The 19,695-nt window shown below is 39.0% G+C and overlaps 1 protein-coding gene across 17 annotated transcripts in view; it reads right to left on the bottom strand.

Annotated features, from left to right (window-relative positions):
* TBC1D5 (TBC1 domain family member 5) overlaps positions 1-16,951 on the bottom strand; it is a 546,849-nt gene extending 529,898 nt beyond the window's left edge. For 7 of the 17 annotated variants that reach the window (XM_072792893.1, XM_072792891.1, XM_072792890.1 and 4 more), the window contains exon 1: positions 16,771-16,946. The gene's annotated coding sequence lies outside the window, so the exon portion shown is untranslated. Of the gene's footprint in view, positions 1-16,770 lie in introns of all 17 variants that reach the window. The other 10 variants (XM_072792887.1, XM_072792881.1, XM_072792885.1 and 7 more) reach the window with 4 other exon arrangements.
* Positions 16,952-19,695: the final 2,744 nt, after the last annotated feature.

A 19,695-nucleotide genomic window follows, 5' to 3' on the forward strand; every position in this document is an offset into this window, starting at 1 on the left:
GCCCCTTTGTGCAAACTTTGACATTTGCCTTCTAGTTACTATGCAGTCACAATATCCTCTACGTTGATTTTACTCCTTTCTAAAAAATACCTATTCCACTGAGACAATACAGTTTATGCCACAACTCATGCACATATACATGTTATACAATTGAAAAATTTAATGATAACCACATTTACATTCACTGTACACAGCGCACCTGATATTTTCTAATTTCTTTTAATGCTGGAAGCAACATACTAAACTGATCTCACAAATCACTAATATGCTATTAGAATACCACTCTAGAACCCAATCCCAGTAAGAAAGTGCTGACATAGCATGGGCATTTTTCCTTTTTCCTTCCTGTTTCATTCCAAACTGAAGGAGAAAAGTTAAGCAGAAAAGAAAAATAAAGGTAAAAAGTACTATAAGCCTCCAAAAGTTTTCCCTAGAGTATGATTCTTGGGAGTTATTTTTATAACATATTTATATTTTGTCATTATGGTAAAGTGTTAACACAAAATTTACCATTTTACCACTTTTAATTGTAATTTGGTAGCATTAAGTACATTCAAATTGGTACCACCATCACCACTATCCATTTGTAGAACTTCTGCATAATCCCAAATAGAAATTCTATATACCAATTAAACAGTAACTCCCTCCTCCAGTTCCAGGTAAATTCTAATTAATGTTTATAATAAGATTGTATAAACCTACACAAAAGAAGTAAAATTAAAATCATGAACCCCTATAGACACATGACCCAGACTTAAAGTATCAAATTTTGCTCTATTTATAAAATTTATATAATTATATAATTATTTACCTGTCCCAAACCTCCTGTCATTTTACCCTCACTTACTTAGAAAATGCAAAAACCAGAGACACTTCCTTACATAACCACAATATCATTATCATGGCCAAAAATAGTAAGAATTCCTCGCTACTATCAAACACTGAAATTTTATTAATATAATCAACTTAATTATAAAAAATACTTGTTTTCACGAAACTTTTCATTGATCTTCTCAATACTGCAATGATTTCTGAATAATTTCATATGTAACTGTTTAATAAAAGATAATTATGATTCAAAACCAAAAATATCACAATGTTTCAAATGAAAGCTTTCTAAGAAATTCTACAGAGAGATTACGGTTTTCCTAAAAACACAGAATATTACTTAGTATCTTATAAATGGAATGTTTTCTCAGCAAAACACCAAAAAAATAACCTAGGAAATTTGATATTTATTTTACATAAGCAATCATTACTAACTAGAAAAGTCTGTATTTGTCTAGTGTTAATATTTTTAATGGACTACTTGAATGTAAAAAAATATATATGGACAGCCCGGGTGGCTCAGCAGTTAAACGTCTGCCTTTGGCTCAGGGCCTGATCCTGGAGACCCAGGATTGAGTCCCACATCAGGTTCCCTGCATGGAGCCTGCTTCTCCCTCTGCCTGTGTCTCGGACTCTCTCTCTGTGTTTCTCATGAATAAATGAATAGAATCTTATATATATATATATAAGATATATATATATATATATGTGTGTGTGTGTGAGGATATATATACACATATAACCTAGATTACTTTTCTTTAACCTATCAGTGTTCTTAATAGTGCTGTAAAATGTGAAGATACTATTGTGCCTACAAACCTCTTCAGTTCTGCAAAAAGGTCAAACTAGAGCACCAAAGAGATATATGAATAAATCCTGACTTAAAAACTATAGTAACAATTTCTATTCTCATGAGGAATAACTGATTCACAGAGAGTTTGATATCATGGAATAACACTCATTTTCAAAATATAAAAGATTGGAAGAGATAAAAGACAAAACAAAACAGGGGCTCATTCAAGTTTAACCTATAATTTTTCACATAGTACAACCACTAGTTAAAAAGAAATTATCAGCCTGTGGAATATAAACAACCAAAGCTCAAAATATGAAATACAAAGTCAAATGTAAACAAGAAAAAAAAAATCTACATGAGTTTCATACAGTGTCTTTTCTAATCCTATATATTTTTACTAATGCAAAATATATCAGCTTAGAAAGTATAATCTTAAGGTTCTTTAAAGTTTGTGATTACAAGGGATTACCTCCAAGATCAAAAGCAGCACTGGAGGAAGACCAATATCACATGATCTAACCGCACAAAAATTTGCTGCTGCTCAATTTCTGCATCACATGAGTGTCTAACATAAATCAAGAAAATTAAAACAGCTAAATGTTTAACAGGAAGCATTTGCACTTGTATTTAGATCAAGTTGTTTTGCTATCTTTACCCAAATCATTTTCAAAGTATTTGGCGATCCTAGAATTTCCTGAAAAGACAAGAAATGCCTAATCTGCTTTTAGTCATTGTCTTTGTAACTTGAAAAAAACTCAAAAACTACAAATATACTACTATAATAACCAACATTCTAAAACTGTCAAGTTCCAAAAATAAAAACTCCTGAATTGTCTTCATTATATCATTTTTAAAGTTTGCTATAAGAAGGATGGTTTAAAAATGCATCAACTAATATGCTCTATATAGTTATCACTACTCAATGAGGGGAAAGGTCTAAATATTGAATAAAGAATAAAAAATCGGAAAATAATTTGCAAAGTGTACAAGTAATCCCACATCATAAAAAATTCTATATCACCTCTTGATTACAAACAACAAGAAGAGGGAAAAAAAGAAAATGAAAAATCTAGGTCTAAATATTTTATAGAAGTCAGATTCTCAATTCAAATAGCAATAATTAGAATGCACTGATGGCTCTTACTCTAAATTACTGGAGGCCAACAGATTTATTTAACTTCTGAAAAGTACAGTATAAAGTTTTAAGCACCTTCTTTCTAAACATTTTGTGGAATGAATTACTAAAATATTCAGGTAGACCATAAATCACTGTCATCATGAACTTCAACCTCAGGAAATAGAAGTATATATAAATAAATATAAATATAAACCACTCATATACATAGATATAAATATATACTGTGTATGTTGTGTCTGGCAATTTTTTTAACTTTCTATAGAAAGTCATTGATTTCATCTTGCCATGTTACCTGCCATGAAAAACGTATAGCTGCCTAATTTGTAGGTAGCATACACAGCTGATCTGGTGTAAAATTAATCAGCAAATCAGTAAGTGAAGCCACATTCTGACAATCTCTGAACTTCAAAGATTATTATGATCAATGTCCATGACTCTTCAGCACTAGAAATATGATTAACTCTTTTATATTACTTGCACAGTAAACAATTTCAAATTCCTTGCCAGATTCAATTCATTCGTCTGTGTTACTCATTAGTAACAATTAGTTGAGAACCCAACAAGAGCCACAGAACTGTATTTGGTGCTTTTTACAAGCACTACTCTATTCCTCACTGTACACTTGCAAAGTAGTATTATCCCTATACTCCAAATGAGAAAACTAAGGATCAGAAGGTTAGAGTCACATCATCAAGACTGAATTACTAAATGGTAGAACCAGATTCTAATCCAGGTCCATTTAACTTTAAAGTCTGTTTGCTATTCCTGCCACTGTAGACTCACATTTATGCTAACCTTATCCATGGGTTTAAAAAAAAAAAATCTTGGGATCCCTGGGTGGCGCAGCGGTTTAGCGCCTGCCTTTGGCCCAGGGCGCGATCCTGGAGACCCAGGATCGAATCCCACGTCGGGCTCCCAGTGCATGGAGCCTGCTTCTCCCTCTGCCTGTGTCTCTGCCTCTCTCTCTCACTGTGTGCCTATCATAAATAAATAATAAAAAAAAAAAAAAATTTTTTTTAAAAAAATAAAAAAAAAAAATCTTTCACTCATATGTAGAATATAAGAAATAGTGAAAGGGATTATAAGAGGGGTGCCTGGGTGTACTCAGTGTTTGAGCATCGGCCTTGGGCTCAAGTCATGGTCCCAGGATCCTAGGATAGAGTCCTGCATTGAGCTCCCCATGGGGAGCCTGCTTCTCCTTCTGCCTCTCTCATGAATAAATAAATAAAATCTTTAAAAAAGAAAGAAAAAAGAAAAGAAAAGAAAAGAAAAGAAAAGAAAAGAAAAGAAAAGAAAAGAAAAGAAAAAGAAAAGAAAAGAAAAGAAAAGAGAAAAGAAAGAAAAGAAAAAAGAAAGAAAAGAAAAAAAAGAAAAGAAAAGAAAAGAAAAGAAAAGAAAAGAAAAGAAAAGAAAAGAAAAGAAAAGAAAAGAAGAAAAGGGACTCTAAGAGAAAGGAGGAGAACTGAGTGGGAAAAATTAGAGGGGGAGACAAACCATGAGAGACTCCTAACTCCGGGAAACAAAGGGTTGCAGAAGGGGAAGTGGGTGGGGGGATGCAGTAGCTGGATGATGGGCACTAAGGAGGGCACTTGATGGGATGAGCACTGGTGTCATACTATATCTCAGCAAATTGAATTTAAATTAAAAAAAATAGGGCAGCCCGGTGGCTCAGTGGTTTAGCACTGCCTTTGGCCTAGAGTGTGATCCTGGAGTCCCGGGATCGAGTCCCACGTCAGGCTCCCTGCATGGAACCTGCTTCTCCCTCTGCCTGTCTCTCTCATGAATAAATAAATAAAAGTTTAAAAAATAATAAAAATAAATAAAATTAAAACTTCCACTTTTTTTTTTTTTCTCCAGAAACTTGTATTTAGGACTGGAAGATAAGAATAAAATCATTTGCAGGAATTATTTTTATGAATACCAGGACACAATTTTCTCCAAATCCTTCTTGATTTGACTCAACGAAATTTCAAATATGAATATTACAAATTGCATCACTGGTTCAGCAAGACTTAAAGGCATGCATTAATTATCACAAAAGACTTCCTACAATGATACTGAAGATTCTAAATAGATCGAAGATCCAAAAGTTGGAAAAATATATTGGTAAAAGTATTGCCAAACAGCAGCTCTGTTTACTAAATGCAAACAGAACAACTTTCTAAGAAGAAAATAACTTACGTGAAGCTCAAAATTGCTTATTATGTTAAGTCTTCATTCTAAATACTAGGATCAACCAGAAAAATGGATCTATACATTTCCTTCACATTTTCCTCACAGAGAATATTTTACACTTCCATCCGAAAATGTCATTATTCCACCCTGCTTCTTGAAAGTTATTTTCATTAATTATAGAATACTATGTTGGCAACTTGTTCCCAGCACATGGAGCTATTACCCCACTGTTTTCTGGCTTCCATTTCTGCTCCTGAGCAGTCAGCTGTTGGTATAGCTGCTACAGTTACTTAAAAGGTAATCCATCTTTTGTTCTCTGACAAGTTTTAAGATATTCTCTGTTTCTGGTGTTCTCCATGTTACTATGATATGTCTAGAGGTGTGTTTAAAATTCTCAGCACTTCTTAAATTCATGGGCTGGTGTTTTTCTCAGCCCTGAAAAATGCTCATTCTCTCTTCAAACACTGCTTCCTTTCCTATTATTTCTCCCTTCTAAGAACAGTTTATTTTTTAAAGATTTTTTTTTTTTTGAGAGAAAGTGAGAGAGAGAGAGAGAGAACACGAGTGGGGGCATGGGGAGGGGCAGAGGGAGAAGCAGGTTCCCTGCTCAGCAGGACTCAATACCAGGACCTTAAGATCATGACCTTGTAGCTGAAGGCAGACACTTAACCAACGGGGCTACCCAGGTGCCCCTCCTTTCTACAATTAGAAAGCTACTGAAAACTGATGAAATACTGTCATATCTTCACCTTCTATGTTCTATACACTGTAATCTTTCTTTTTTACCCATTCCCTTGTCTTTCTGTGCTACATTCTGAACCATTTATGTCCAGTACATGGGTTCTCTTTAGTTGTATTTAATCTACTACTTACTAACCACATCCACTGAGTTTTGTTTTTTGTTTTTTTTTTAAGATTCTATTTTAAAGAAAGAGCACACACAAGTAGGGGGAGGAGCAGAGGAAGAGGGACAGACTCTGCACTGAGCACAGAGCCCAACATGGGGCTCGATCTCACCATCCTAATCATGATCCTAGCCAAAATTAAGAGTCAGATGCTTAACGGATTCAGCTACCCTGACACCCCTCCACTGAGTTTTTCATTATAATTACTGTATTTTTTATTTCTATAAGTTTTGTTCAGGTCTTTCTCAAATCTCCCAAGTTTCCTGTTACCTGCAGATATTTTCCATCTTTTTGTAGTAAACATAATAAACAGTTGTTTTATCATCTCTGATAATTCCAAAATCTGAAGTTTTTGTGAGTTCATTTCTGTCAATTGTTTCTGCTGCTTCTTACTCATGGTACCTCATTTCCTTGTGTGCTTGGCTATATTTTACTGTGAGGTAATTCTTTGGAAAATTGTAAGAATTTCCTAGGACCGAAGATAAAAATGTATTCTACCTGAGAGGACTTTCATTTGCTTCTGTCTGGCACCGAGAACCACTTTAAATTCACATTTTGAGGTTAAATTCACATTTTGGACCAGGTGACACTGAATTTGAACTGCATATCAAGAATGAAAACTTATGGTTATAACTTCTTAGGAATAAGTATTTTTTCAAGTCCAAGGCAAATATTTTTATAGCCTCCTGTGAGGAAGAACATGAAAAGGGTTTTAATCTTGGTTTAACCATACTCTATGACCATAGCTCTTTTGGAGTCCAGTTTTATAGGGAAGGGAATATCCTATTAGATGCCCTCCCTGGGCATATATGGGCTTTAATTTCTACACTGTGCTTTGGGAGGCCCTCAAAACTAAAGGTTCACTAGAATGTGGCATATATCCTAAAAGGAAAAGCAGTTTTAACATTCTGCTTACTTCTCTAAATTCCTGCTTTCATGTAGATTTTGACCTGGTAATTTCTTACTATCATGTTTGCTCCTAAGGAAAAGAAATTTCTAGCATTTCTAATTATTTTCAGGGAGTTACCTTAACCATATAATATAGCTGACCATATTACCTTGTCTACAATTTTAATAAGCTTCATATTTTTACATTTCAATCACTAAAAGTCTTATTTTGTGGGTAGGTATAATATTGATTTAACAATTACTCTTTATTCAGCTTGATTTACTGGTACAATCTAGGATAGAATTTTGCCAAATCCCAAAACAGATCAATTCGATTATAAGACCATTAAGAGATGGACAAGATTCCGAAATTCATTTCCTAAACAGATATCTGTATAACCGCTTTGGAATTTATTAGTCTATTGATTTTTTTTCTCCACCAGTAGTATGTGTAATGTACAAAAATTCTGTATTTGAAGCTATTGGAAGAGTAGCCAAAGTGGTAAAAAGATGACAAATAAGAAACTGAGTTCAATCTTGTTTCTACCAAGAAATAGAATAGTAAAGAAAAAGACTAGTATGTGGAACTATATAAAATTTAATCATTCTTCATAAAAATTTTTAAAATGTATAAGCAAAATTAAGACAAAATTGAAAATATATGCAATATATAAAATACACCAAGAGTTAAAATCTACAATATGCAAAGAGCTCTGAAAAACAACAAAAACCCAAAAATGGACAAAGGGCTTAAAGATCACCTGGCTCCAGGGACACTAGTCAGAAAACCCTACAGAAACAAAGGCAAGAGATGATCATCTAGAGATAATATACCAGAGTAGAAGTAGTGGGCATAAAGAGACAACAGATTCAAGACTTAAAATTCACGGAGACTGATGCCGTTACATGAGGATTTGATGAATAAAAGGTGTCTACCAGGTTTCCAGCTTCAACAACCGGAAAGATGGTGGAGTCATCCATTGAGATAATTAACTTGGCAGAGGGAATAGGTTTTGTAAGAGAAGATGGTAAAATCAGTTGCACATGTTATGAACATGAGTTTTCTGGGGGCCATCAAAAATAGTTATCCAGTAGGCAATCAGATACACAGATCTAAAGCTCACAGAAGAAATCAGCGTTGGAGATCTAAGATTAGACTCTTCAGAAGCTTTTTCTCTCTTTGATATTAATCTCTTACTATCTCCTCAGCCAGTCAGATATTACCCTACAATTCTCTGACAATGTCTTTATAAAGTATCTCTCTTTCATTCTGTTAATGCTTCCAAAACAGTGGTTTTATATGAGGAAATCTAAGTTTAATCAATGTTTTGCCACACGCTTTCTAAGGCAAGATGCATGATGGCCACTGGTGGTGGCACTATGCTGGTAATTTTAGTGACAAAAAGGAAGGAAATCAAGGGTACTGATCAAAACTTCTTTGCAGATGGGGGGAAAGCATCTGTACTCCTTCCTCAGTAAAGTAGAAAGGAGGTAGTGGAGCTATTCTCTGAAAGAGAAAATAAAGTGTATCTGGAGAATAAACAGGAAGCCAGAAAAGCATTAAAAGGGTAAAGATGTACAAAAGGATAATCAGAGAGTAGACATAGGAGCAGAGAAAAAAGAGCTACATACCAGGCACTTTCCTGTCCCTATCTTTTCTATTTTTTCCTATCTTCACTGCTTCCTGGTCTATCACTTCCCAATGGCTTCCATAACACTCAGTTCTGATAATTACATTATTTGGCTTGGAGAACTTTAAGTAGACCATAGCAAGACCACAGCTTGAAAAGAAAACTCACTATAAAAAGTAGGAAATTATACCACCTGACCAGAGACAGAAAATCAGGATACCTGATACTGCAAATAAACAATGTCACAATCTGATCCCTGTAGTCTATCAGTATTCCCTTTTAATTTGTGCCAAATCACATAGAAAGAAATCTTCAAGCTCTAGGGAGATGAAAATGTAAAACCTCAGAATAATTGCTTGGGCAGTAGAGCTAGATCTACAATCACAATTATAAAGGAAGCTGCAGGCACTTTAACTTAAAAGTACCAGAGTGTTGCGTATATTACCATGAGTATTTTGACATAAAAGGAGAATCACAAAACTTCTGAGCCAGAAAGGTCCTTAGAGATTATCAGTTCTGGCTGCTATAACAAAGTACCATAGACTGGAAGGCTTATAAACAACAGAAGCTGATTTTCTCACAGTTCTGGGAGCTGAACTCTGAGATCAGAGGGCCAGAAAGGTCAAGTTCTGGTCGAAGGCCCTCATCCAGTTTGCAGACTGCTGACTTACTGTATCCTCACATGCCAAAGAAAGGAAGCAAACTCTCTTAACTCTTACAACGGCACTAATCCCATTTGTGAGGGCTCCACCCTCATTACCTCATATAATCCTCATTACTTCCCAAAAGGCTTACCACCTAATACCATCACATGGGAGAGTGAGGAAACAGGGTTTCAACATACAAATTTTGGGGGAACACATTCAGTACATAACAGAGATTACTTGAGGTGGTTTTCCAAATATTTTTAAATCTTTCTGAGAACTGGGTAGATCAATTCACAGTGATATCATATCAAATCATTTCAAGTCAATGAAATTAAGAAAATCATTCCAGCACAATTTCCATAAATGAAAATTAATCATGAAAGAAAAAAAAAAAAACTCTTCTATAAAAATGGCTGGTTTCAGATGGTATGCTTAACTGTTTGGAAAATATAAGAGAATCAACCAAAAAATGTTTATAATAAATAGACTTAGAAAGGGACTAATTACAAAATACACACACACAAAAAAAAAAATCAGTGGCTCTTCTATTGTGCAGGAACAGGTAGGAAAAATAAACACACACACACAAAGAAAAATCTCATTCCCACCAATAAAAAAGTAAAACATGGTGGGACTGAACAGAAGACAAAATAATCGATCTTCTGATATCCATAGAGAAAGAATAAATCATTTATTCAGTAGTACTGAGAAACCTAATCAAAAACTCAAAAATTTAGTACCTTCTACTTCACACTATACAACTAAACATGTTCTGGAAGAGCTAAACTCAAAGTTTAAATTGAAACTATAAAAATAGTTTATTTTTTTATTATTTTTTTTAAAGATTATTGATTTATGAGAGACAGAGAGAGAGAGGCGGCAGAGACACAGGCAGAGAGCCTGACATGGGACTCGATCCCAGGTCTCCAGGATCACACCCTGGGCTGAAAGCAGTGCTAAACCACTGAGCCACCCAGGCTGCCCAAAAATAGTTTAAAAATATAAATTAATAGCTACATAAACAAAAGGCAGAAAAAGCCTATAAGATTCATAAAGAAAGAATGAGACAGAACTACATAAATGTTAAGGTCTATAAAGGCAGAAGAGGAGGAGGTATTAAGTATGCCAAAATGAAGCTGTTAAAGTAAAGAAAAGATGATAATGCTCAGTAACAGCAAGTACAGGGCCTCTCAAACAGCTTTGTAGTTAAGGGAAAAATAGTACAACCTTTCTGATAGGCAACGTGGTCATGTTTCAAAAGTGTTAAACATGGGCATATCTTTTGACCTACTAATAATTCCACTCATAATTTTTTCTAAATAAATAATAATGCATAGGCACAAAAGGATATTAGCCACCGTAATATTCAGTGTAGCACTGCTTTTCATGTAAGGATTCAAAGTAATCTAGGTGTCCAAGAATGGAGAACTACTAACAGCACATTCATACAATGAAACAGTCATGGAGCCATGAAAAATTGTGTGGAAGAGTAACATCATTAGTAATATAAAATATTAAAGGAGAAACACAAGTAACAAAACAGCATAAATCCACTTTTAGTTAAAAAAAATAGGTATATCAACACATACATGTTTATCCACATATACACACACACACAACACAGAATAGGTTAAAATTAACCCCTAAACTATTAAGAATAATAAAGATTGGAGAGGGGAGGCAATTTATCCCAAGTCTCCCTACACCATACATACCTACTTATCAGAATGAGCATTCTTACTACAAGACTTCTGGACCTCATGTAGAAAAAGAAGTCTAGTTAAATCAATACAGTAGACAAAGAGGGAAATAGTGGTACTATCTACCCATCTCCTAACAACTCCACCTTCTCTCCCAACCCCTACCAGGAAGCCAGGGCAATCAATCCACCATCTCACCAGGGTGGCAAGAGAGGGAATGTTAGTAATTCCTCTTGGATTCCTACAAAGGAGCTACTGGAATATCTCCAAAGGTACCCATTCTGGGAAATTTAAAGGGGTCGATTCTGATCCCCACTAATTACCAGCAAACAAAATGCCCCCATCTGGGGCCAGAATCTGTAACTTAGGCTCAGTCTTCTTGCAGTGTTATACCATCAGAAAGCAGGTACAACTCCTCTCCCCCAAGGTGGTTACATGAGAAGTGGGGGATTACTTCTCACTGAACTAATTATTCTTAAGATACATTATTTAGAAGTAGAGACCCAAAGTGCTTTTGGTTCAACCTTTTCATGTCACTTAGATGTTTAGTAACAGTAAAAAAACACTGCTGCTAACCAACATTTGCAACTCGGTTTTCTAAACTACTACTTGCAGTACAAATCTGACTTTTCTTTTTCAGCCTCTCTCAAGACAATATAACCCCAAAGAGAACTTAAGAAATTGCCAATAGTGCAGATCATTATTTTTGATCATGCTTTTCTAAAATTTTCACAATAGGCATTACCTTTTGTAATAGAAAATAAATTTTTTTCTAATGGCAGGCTAACCTGCCATACTGCAATTATTCAACCTAAGATATTCATATACAGCAATATTATCTTTAGCTATACCACAACTAATCTGTCATACAAACTAAATCCACTCATTTTTTAAAAGTAAACCATTCTTCTAAATGTAGACTTCAAGATCCATAAAGGTAAAAAGTAAGCATTCTTGTCAACACAAATTTATAAAAATTTCCAATCATCTATAATGCCTATTTCAAATCTCTTAAGTTTATTTTATCTCAAAAAAGTAACCCAATAATCAGCTTCCCTGGGCAACTGAGTTAAGAAGAAAAATCTGCACTTACTAAATATTTTCACAATCAAAGACATCACATGTAGCACAGAACAATGAACGATATTATCTTTACATGTTTTTCATTTGAACTAGTGGACATTTAATGAGCATCTACTGCATGCTAGGTCCTATAACAGGTGCTAATGATATAAAATGTTGACACACAAATCCTGTATTCCAGTTATTTTTCTGATCAAGGAGATAGGTACTATGATAATTTACAAAACATAGAGACTCCAACCCTTTATCTCCAATTCCAAAAATCCAAAAGCTCTGAAAACTAAAACTGCTTTCTAAGCTGTCAACAAATCACAGCCTAACATGAGACTTTTTATGGTCTTTTTTATTCTACTTAGTGTAAACATGTATAAATTCTCTGGGAAAAATAATGTGTACAACTATGGGGTGATTGTTCCTATGCACAGGTTTCATGATATATGGTATATGCACCATATTGATTTTCTAAATTCCCAAAATTTTCCTTCTGAGACATACATGCTACCATGGGTTTTTAGATAAGGGGCTGTAGATCAGGTCTGGAGTATGCCAGGACAGATGGATTAATTTAAGGAGCAAAGGAGTCGGCAAAGGGAGGTAAAAGTTATAGTCAGAAAAGCCTTCAGAAATAAGGTTACCGGGCAGCCCGGGTGGCTCAGCGGTTTAGAGCTGCCTTCAGCCCAGGGTGTGATCCTGGAGCCCCGGGATCAAGTCCCATGTCAGTTTCCCTGCATGGAGCCTGCTTCTCCCTCTGCCTGTGTCTCTCCTCTCTCTCTCTCTCTGTGTCTATCATCATGAATTAATAAAATCTTAAAAAAAAAAAAAAAAAAAGAACCTTTAAAAAAAAAAAAAGAAATAAGGTTACCGTGTTCTAGGCTCATAACAGTACACTTGAAAATTTTAAACCAATAAAATTTAAAAAAAAAAAAAAAAAAAAAAGGGCAGCCCGGGTGGCTCAGCGGTTTAGCGCCGCCTTCAGCCCAGGGCGTGATCCTGGAGACCTGGGATCGAGTCCCATGTCAGGCTCCCTGCCTGGAGCCTGCTTCTCCCTCTGCCTCTCTCTCTCGTTCTCTGTGTGTTTGTGTGTTTCTCTCATGAATAAATAAATAAAATTAAAAAAAAAAAAAAGAAAATTTTAAACCAATCCTTTCCTACCACCACCAAAAACATCTTTTATTATTTCTACTGACTTCCTTGTTTTGGAAGATCAGAGCAACCAGACCATATTCATTCATATTTAATTCCCTAAGAGCATTACTATACCAATTTTGTATTTAATCCAAAAAGTACAAACTTTCTGTTTTGCTGGCCCATACAGCTTTATGCCAAATAAATGTACGATTTCCATTAAAGTTATTCAATTACAGTCTTGATTATGTATGATCAACCACACTGTAGATTACCCATAGTAAAACACAGTACCTAACACTTACATGACAGCATTAACTATGTGTCAGACACCAAGCATTATGTATATGTACATATGCTATCCTCACACATACATATATATATATATACACACTCATTTAATCCTCAAAACAATTTTCTGAGGTACTATTATTATCCACATTTTAAAGTTGAGAAAAGTGGGGCACTATAAGGCTAAGTAACTGTCCAGCATAACATTACAACAGACATCACAACAGAGTATGAACTTTGAGAAAATATTTACAACAGGGATTTGTTGTTATACCGACTTTCTTCCCAAAGGATTATCCCAGTTAACGGAAAATTAATGCTCCTGGAATCAGGCCATATGCCCTTTCCTCTCACTTCCCCCTCCCACAACTGCCCACACCCACAAAATCTCACTTCTCAAGTTCCAGTACACAACTGTAATATTACTGCCATTCTAATCATCTGTCCAAGTTAAGAGAAATGTCTTAGACCAAGTGTATAAGCACCAATCCTCAGACTGGTGTTGATACAGGTCAAAGCTTTCAGTGATTGGAGACAAAAGGACACTGAGATTGTCCTTATTACTTTTTCATTGTTAAGATATGGTAACAATGACTCATGTTTAAATTGTTATCATCCTTACTGGCCAAATGAAAAGTCAGTGACCCATCAATTCCCCCCAAAATCCTAAATGTTAGTATAACAAATACAGGATAAATCTATGTATGCACTATGTATGTGTAGAGGGGGGGAAGGGTGGAAGACCGGCATACGGAATGAAGAACGAAAACTTGCAGGGTCAAAAGGAAATAGACACTACTTTCACATTTAACGGTGACTTAGAGACTTGAGACTGGTCTGGCAAACAGGTGCAAACAAAGCTTTGCAAATTTCAGTATCTTATTCAGAAAAGATTACAAGCATTGAGGCAAGTTTTTATTTTAAACTGGAATATGATGGGGGAAACTTAAAAAGATGACAAGTCTGGACTTTAAAATTAAAGTTAAGCTCATAGTTTTCAATAATACTATGAAAAGGAGATTTTAAAAAGCATCATTATTTTCTTCACCAAAAAACTGCAAGAAGATTATTAAAGCATGGACTCTAGAGTCAGCCAGCCAGAGAAGTTAAGCTCATAGTTTTCAATAATACTATGAAAAGGAGATTTTAAAAAGCATCATTATTTTCTTCACCAAAAAACTGCAAGAAGATTATTAAAGCATGGACTCTAGAGTCAGCCAGCCAGAGTCTCAGCTCTTTTACTCTCTCTCTAGTTCAGTTTCCTTAAAGATTTTTGCGAGCATCACGTGAGTTAAGATACATAAAGTGCGGGGATCCCTGGGTGGCTTGGAGGTTTAGCGCTGCCTTCCGCCTAGGGTGTGATCCTGGAGTCCCAGGATTGGGTCCCAGGATCAGGCTCCCTGCATGGAGCCTGCTTCTCCACCCCTCCCTCTCCCTCTCTCTCTCTGTCTCTGATGAATAAATAAATAAAATCTTTAAAAAAGAGAGATAAATAAACACTGGCACTTCATGCTTCAAAAACACTGCCATAGGTATTATTTAAGAACATGAAAGAACGGTAAAGTAAGGACTAGAATAAAGACCTTAAAAATTACCATGCTGAAAGTAATTGATGTTACAGTTCAATAAAGTTTTTAAAAAGTAGATATTTTTATAGACAAAGTATGAGGTGAAGTATGATACTTTCAATTTACATTCTTAATTAGGTTGGGGGGAAAATCTGAACCCATTTAGGATAACTTCAACAGGTTGAAACCCTAAATTCTTTACAAGTTAGCCTCCAAGGCTCTGAAATGCGTTGCTCAATTGTGGCTGTTGTCCGAAAGAGAAAGCAAACACTCAATACTTTCACTAATAAAAGAAAATTTCATCCCAGCAATGGTTTCAGAGACACCAGGATTCACAGCCTGTAAGTAGATAAAACCCAACTATCCATAGCTGAGTCCTTCGGCTCGATATGCCAAGCTTCCGCGGAAAATTCACAGGCCAGGTGAGGTAAGCACCACAGCGCGCACACCTGGTGCCTGCACTCCTACAGGTTGGGGCAATTTTCCCCAGTCCAACTATCCCCTCTCCTGGTATCCCAAAATAGCATGCTCAGTCTTCATAAAGGATGGCCCTGATGTGAACTTTCTCAGTTCATCCTGCCTTTTGCCCCTTCTCTTGTTACCTCTACACTCAGGATGAATGAAGACACCTATTCGTGGACACATCATTTTATTTCTTAGCATACACGTTATCCACACCCTTGCTACTCAATTGTTCCTTGTCCAGCAGCACCTGGGAGCTCTAAGGAAATGCAGAGTATCAAGATGCATCACAGGTCTACTAAATCAGAACGTGCAGTTTTAAACACCAGCCCCAAGGGATTCCTATGCACATGAAAGGTTGAGAAGCACTTGCTTGGACTCTACTGCAGAGAGTCGTAAAAATTTTAAATGCTCAAGTTTCTATTTGAGTTCAGAGATGTACCATGAAAATTCCAATTTGTGGAATCAGAGGAGTTCAATTAAGGGAAATGACCAACATATAAAGGAATTTAAGTGTTCAAAGGTTTATTTTCAACAATGCCTACATTTCATACTTCCTGCTTCAAGTCAGTACTTTGTGCAACAGCACACTAGCAGTTTCCTTGGTGCTGTATTTTGCTGTACGAGCAGTACAAATAATGACTAATTCTAGAAATCTGCACGCAATCAGGCCCAAAGCCGCGCAACCTGGACGCTACAATTTCAGGATTTAGTACAATTCGGCCTCGATACACACAACTCATTCCCGAAAATCATTATTCAGGAAGAAGAAAGGGGAAAAAAAAAAAAAAAAAAAAAGATCTGAAGGCTGTGAACTTTAAAATCATATTCTGAAACCAAAACTGGTTAATGGCTGGCACTGAACAAAACCCTAAGTCGTCCGCAGAACCAAAAATTGTTTTAGGAGGTTTGTGTTCGTTTCTCCAGGAAAAAGTAGGGGAAGGGGTGGAGGGGGGAGCGGGGGGAGATCAACTTGCACAAAGTTTGTCTCAGAGCCCTAAGAGGCCTCAACGGGCATGTTCTTACAGGTGAATAAGCGTTAATTCGCACGGAAACGCGTTCCTGTCCTCCCCGGTGGATAAGCCTTCCTGAGTCTAAAGGCTGCATTTTCGCAGGTTTGGGGGATTCCGGGGCCCGCTCCGCTTCCGGCCTGCGGAGGAAGCGCGCCGCGCGCCCCGGGCTGACACCAACAGGAAAAGTGACCAAGTAGGGAGGCGAGCGGCCGGCGGGCCCGGGGCTCCGCGCTCCCGCCGCAGCCGGCCTTGCAGCCTCGAGCCCGGGCCCCCGAGGCAGCGCAGGGCAGCGCAGGGCAGCGCAGGGCAGGGCCGGCTGACCGGGAGCCCCTCCCGCCCCCGGCCCCACGCCGACCCGGGAGGCGCCCTGGCGGCGGCGGCGGCGGCCTCGGGCCCTCCGGGGGGCGGCGGCGGCGGCGGCGGGGGCGGCTGCACGTGGGGCTGCACTGGAGGGAGGCGGAGGCGCTCGCGCGGGGGAGGGGGCTCAGGCTTTTTTACGATCATCATCATCTTGTTTTACCTGTGGCGCAGCAGGGCTCCCCAGCTCCTATTCCCTGAATCCTCCTCCTCCTCCTCCTCCCCTCCTCCTCTTTCTCTCTCTCTCCCTCAGTCTCTGCCGGGCGCTCGCGGAACCGGCCGGGCCCGGCCCGACCAGACAGAGAACAGGGCGGGCGGGGGCGGCGGCGGCGGCGGCGGTGACCAGCGAGCACGTGACCACGCCCGCGCCGTCACGGCGGCCGCCTCCTGCCGCGCGCCCTCCCCGCGCCCCACCTCTCATAACCCCGCGGCTCCGGCGCCCGGGACGCTCGTGCGCAGGCGCCCGCCCGCCCGCAGGTCCGCAGGTCCGCAGGTCCGCCCGGCCGGGAGGGGCGCGGGCGCGCGACGCGCTCGCTCCCGGGGCTCAGCCTGTGGGGACACGCGGGGCGCGACGCGGGGAGCGAGCCGCAGGCCAAACCCCCTGCCGAGCCGGCCCGCTGCCACGGCGCATGCGCGACAGGGCTCTCCCCGCCCCCCTCCCTCCCTCCCTCCCTCCGCAAACTTTCTCCTCGTCCTCCTGCGCCCCGTGGGCGTGCAGCTGCAGCTTCGGGAGCCTGCCTCCGGGACTCCGGCCCTCCCACCCACCACCACCCTCCCGGGGTGGGACCGGGAGCTGTCAGCCTCTGGGAAACTAAGAGGCTGGTCCGCCTGCCTCAGGATTTACACTATCTTCTTGCCTGTCAGTGGCCTTCCATCCGACAGTTTCCTACTGCCCAGTAGACTCCTGTCATACATGCTCCAGGCCCCAGCCTGTCTCTTCTCTGAAGCAGAGTCTACTCTGCTTTGGGGACGTCATTAACATTTTGTGCAGACCTACTTTGGCATAACCCATAAATATATATATATATATTTTTTTTTTTAGCAAATCCACAATACTAGGCTTGGACTCTCTGTTCATAAAACCTAGGACAGTGCCTTTAGCATGATGGTACCTCAGTAAAGTTCTGATGACTGATTATCAGAACACAGGCAATGCCTAAACGCTTTATGTCCATCACCTCTGCTTACTCATGACTTAAGATTGACTCCCTTCAACCCTAGCGCACGGAATGCTGGTGTTTGCTTCTTGACTATGAAAGCCTTTGGATGGGAATGCTAATTAGAGTGGTAAATGCTTCACCTAGTAAAAAAGATTTGTGGTCTTTTATTAGACTATCTTCTCAAAGAGTTCTGAAAGAAACTAATACTGTTGAGTTCGGAAGAAGGAAACCAAGGCAGAGAAAGATCAAGTTTCCAAAGGCTAGCTAGCTTCTACTGAGGGTCCCTATGTGGGAGACCTTCGTTCACAAACACTACCCCTCCCCCCCTTCACACAGGGATTCCCTCTCTACTGGCCCTTTTTGTTGCAGGAGCTGGACAGGTTAAGTTAATGCCTCTCGCCAGGTCTAATCAGAGCAAGTAATTAAAATGTAAAAGCTTACTAACTGGCAGTTCTGGCTAAGTCCGGTCATCACTGCCATTAAACTAAGTGAATACTGAGATGACGTTCAAGAAATACAACTAGCAACAAAATTCCAGAAAATGTTGGGATAAATGTTAATCAACAATCGGTATTGACAAGGGCATCTGAGAAACTAGAAAATAGGAAAATCACAACCCTCGAGCCTCCAATCTGAAATGTTGCTGGACTTTTTCCTACATTTACCAATGTATACACACAGCTGATAGTTGCAGCTACCACCTAGGATATGCTAGTAGCATCCCATTCTAAGTATCCAGTCCAAGGTTCAGACTCTGTGAAAGACTGTATTTTGGTGGCCTATGATGAACCCCAATATTCATGCCCTTGTGTAATACCCTCCCCTTGAGTGTGGGCCGGACCTGGCACTGCTTTAACCAATAGAATATGGCAAAAATGACTGCCAGTTCCAGGTTGAGGCCTTAAGAAGACTTGCGGCGACAACAATGAAATTTACTGGACCTGTACTCATGGAAAACGAATAATTAAGAAATCCTCCTACCCAATTGTGTTCTGGGAAATAGCTTACCACACAGAACCAGCCTTCGCCATATGACTTAGGTGAGACTCTTTATCAAAAGACTGGATGACTCCTTGTTTACCTGCGACAAGACCAAACACAGATCTTTCCCTTTTTGCCTGAACCTGCTGGCAAGGTCAGGCACAAACCCTTCAACCTCCTCAATCTCATGGATGATTAGCTGAGATTAGAACTGTGTGTTGCCTTGAAATTAGCTAGGCACAGAGATAAACATGTCCTGGTTGACTAAGACATCTCCTGAATACAAACCCATTCCAACTGATGCAGGCTAGCTGGGTCCAAGGACCCAGAGGGGTTCCCACAAGACCAGCCAAGAGGGTCCTTGGATTTGCAGAAGATAGAAATCAAATGCAAGCCAAGAGAAAGTGAGAGCAGAGTTTATTGAAGACATTGAGTGCAGACAAAGCATCGGGAAGACTCAGGAAAGAATGAGTCTCATCTTTATTCATGTCTATTATTTTTATTGAGGACTATGGTCTCTTGTCTTCTCAGGCATCCAGAAACAAAGATGAGTGTTTAAGTGTCTTCCATAAGATGGGACACCTGGGTGGCTCAGCAGTTGAGCATCTGCCTTCAGCTCAGGGTGTGATCCAATGGCCCAGGGATGAAGTCCTGCACCAGGCTCCCTACAAGGAGCCTGCTTCTCCCTCTGCCTATGTCTCTGCGTCTCTCTGTATCTCTCATTCAATGAATAAATAAAATCTTTTTTTTTTTTTAAGTGTCTTCCATAAGTCATTTATGCCCTGGAGCTAGGGAATCTTGGAAAAACGTTCACGAAGACCCCACGTAGTCACTCCTTAGATGTCATCTACTGTGCTGGAGGATTCCAAAGAAATAATTAACTCCTTGAACTTTACAAGGAAAACATACATTATCTATATCATAAGGCATGTGTAAGGTAGGAGTGT

This window comes from Canis lupus, chromosome 22 (assembly GCF_048164855.1).
Source record: "Canis lupus baileyi chromosome 22, mCanLup2.hap1, whole genome shotgun sequence".
Lineage (NCBI taxonomy): Eukaryota > Metazoa > Chordata > Mammalia > Carnivora > Canidae > Canis > Canis lupus.